Source organism: Anopheles gambiae, chromosome 3 (assembly GCF_943734735.2).
Source record: "Anopheles gambiae chromosome 3, idAnoGambNW_F1_1, whole genome shotgun sequence".
In the NCBI taxonomy this organism is placed as follows: Eukaryota; Metazoa; Arthropoda; class Insecta; order Diptera; family Culicidae; genus Anopheles; species Anopheles gambiae.
This window is the reverse complement of record NC_064602.1, coordinates 53,948,940-53,951,705: the sequence shown is the minus strand read 5'-3', so window position 1 is coordinate 53,951,705 and position 2,766 is coordinate 53,948,940. Positions and strand designations below refer to the sequence as shown.

Genomic DNA, 2,766 nt, shown 5'->3' with positions numbered 1-2,766 from the left:
CATCCTCTATTTTTGTTTACAAGCAATGGATTATTGACAAGGAGCAATTGATTTCAGCAGACCGGTTGCTGGCGCGGAGTGACCAGATTGTTTTTGAGGTTATCGATAGGAAATCTGAAGCAAATTCGGTAATTTTCAGTAAAAACAACTTTTTATTCACTCATAAATTTTATTAAATTCCAATTTCATGGTTGAACGGTCAATACTTAGAAAAATATTTGATTTTTGGTTAGAAAAACTGAGTTTTAGTGTGCTCAATTGTAAACCGATATTCGATCGAAAATCGATAGAACTACATATGGTCACACTGAAAAACTTGCTTAATCTAGCTTTTGGTTAGGTTATGCCTGTGGGTTCACTACTGCATATTTCAATTCAGCCGTTAAGTTGTATTGTGCATTCATAAAATCAAAACAATAGCACCAAAAACCTAACAGATAAAATATATCTTATTTTGTGGATGATATATAGCAGTAAAACAAACGCTTGAAACTAATGAGCGGATGAAATTAAATATCATCCACAGGTTATTATTCAAGTCGATCTGTCACACCGGGTGTTATAAACGCGATGCTTTTAGGCTGTCATGCAGGGACCTGCTGAAATCAATTGCTCCTATTCAATAATCCATTGCTCGTAATCAAAAATAGAGGATGCTTGTCAAGAATCTATTGCGACTATTCAAAAAAAGTATGCGGCTAGTCTAAACTCAATTGGAAAACTCTGTATAATGTAGCTGCTGTTTGTAAACAAATATCGACGGCTGTTGTCAAACCGAATCTCAAAATGGCAACATGCCAAACGCTAAGAAGACACCTCCTCTATATTCCACCTTAGACTCAACAACATGCCCGCCATGAGTTCAAGCCCCGAATAGACTGTGCCCCCATACATAGTACAGGCGGTCCCCGAGATACACGGTTAATGGGGACCGAAAACGGCCACAAAATACAGCGTATCTCGAATTTCCGCGTAAGTCGAATCTCGTGGTTTCCAGCTAAAATATCAGTAATGTTCGTGTAATTTTGCAAGTAGGGGGCGGTTTTAGTCACTTTATGAGTTATTTGATATGATTCTGACTGTATATAACAGTTTTAAACTTTTTGAAATAGTTTTTAACATTCGATCAAAACGGAAATTATTTGGCAATTTAAAATTGATGTGTCAAATCAATACAATTTGCTCAAAGAATTGTCAAATTTTGAAAACCGCGTATCTCCGAATCTGCGTATAAGAGGTACCGTGTATCTCGGGGACCGCCTGTATATGATACAATTAGAACTCGCTAATTGCATTTATATCATATGTCTACAAAAAAAGATAGATTTTGTTTATTAGAAAGACATTTTGTAACACAACTAATGTCTGCGTATTTTGTCATGTTTGTTATTTTATACAAACTGGATAAACTGACTTTTTCTCATATTTATGTGAACAACTTGGATTTTTTGTATTCAATTGAAAAAGCAGACTTGCAATTGGCGAGGTTTGAATGTGTTTCACTTCGTCACACGACAGCTCGCATATCTGTCAAGTCAGAAACGTAAACAAACACGGACAACCGCCCGTAAAGATTGTGTGCAGAATAATCGTAAAATTTTATGTGAAAACTCGGGAAAAGGTAAGTGTTCTGTGCATATTTCAGTGAATAAACTATCTTTTAATGTTTGAACACATTATTCCACAGGAAAAACATCATATCATCCCGAAATTTAGCAACATTCGTCCGAGTATGATCGAGCAGCTGTGTGTGTGTGTGTATGCCGACGATATACGACGCCGGTAAGATGAAATGTTTTACTTTTTCACTTTTACTTTACTTTTTCATAAAATCACAATGAATTGTAAAAATAATGCAGATTTAATGATATTGATCTTTGTTACAGTTTCTACAACAATCACTAAAGCCGGCTGTGATCGTGATCGGCACATTCTCAACCAACGTTGCCATACACCACAAAATAGCATGGAAAGGAAAGTATTATAAAATAATGTCATATATGAAAGCATTCTAATCTTTCCTTGTTATTTTTCCACTGCAACAAGGACATTGTATCACCGCATCGACAAGTGGTGTTTATGTGCAAGTGTTGCGAAGAAGTGTGTTGTACGGTGTATTATGTGTTTTATTTTATTTGTATCGCTTTACAAGTGGTACATTTAGAGCGTTTAATCGTTGTGATACAGCTTTCTAACGATTCACCCGAGGGGTAGAAGCGGCAACAATAAAAGTGCCTGACGCAGAGACAACAACGCCGTCGGCATCCGTTGATACCATCCAAAGTGATGGTTGAAATCGTACTTAAACGTGTAAAACCATGTATTGGGGCATGTAAGTTTTGAATAATAGTTAAATAAAATACATTTTATCGTTGTACTGGACAATGTGCATCGAAATTTAAAAAAAGTGTGTGTGTTTTTGTTTACATCCGAATACAGAACCCTCAGCGTTACCCGTCAAACATTGCGAGGGTTGCAGGTGGTATCATCTGCTCGAAATCTTAAGATATTTTAAAAATATTTTAAAATATTTATTTTTTATTCATTAATTATTGTTTTGCTGTGTTATTTGTCGAAAAGATCGCTGTTTCAATTTTTGTGGATTTCTTCAAAATAAAATCTATAAATTTAGGTGTTTAGTAAGCTATAATTTGCAATGTTATACCTGCTCTCGGGGTGCTATAATTATAACTGCTAAAACTAGCGGCGAAAAAATTGCCTAGGCTCGCAAGCTCTTTAATGCGAGGGCTTTGGGATGGTGAACTT

The 2,766-nt window shown here is 35.8% G+C and overlaps 1 long non-coding RNA gene across 1 annotated transcript; it reads left to right on the top strand.

The window, feature by feature from the left end:
• Nucleotides 1–1,263: 1,263 nt before the first annotated feature.
• On the top strand, nucleotides 1,264–2,144 carry LOC133392969 (uncharacterized). Its single transcript, XR_009765936.1, has 3 exons — nucleotides 1,264–1,621; nucleotides 1,688–1,782; nucleotides 1,887–2,144. It is a non-coding gene; the product is annotated as an uncharacterized LOC133392969 (long non-coding RNA).
• The last annotated feature ends 622 nt before the right edge of the window (nucleotides 2,145–2,766 follow it).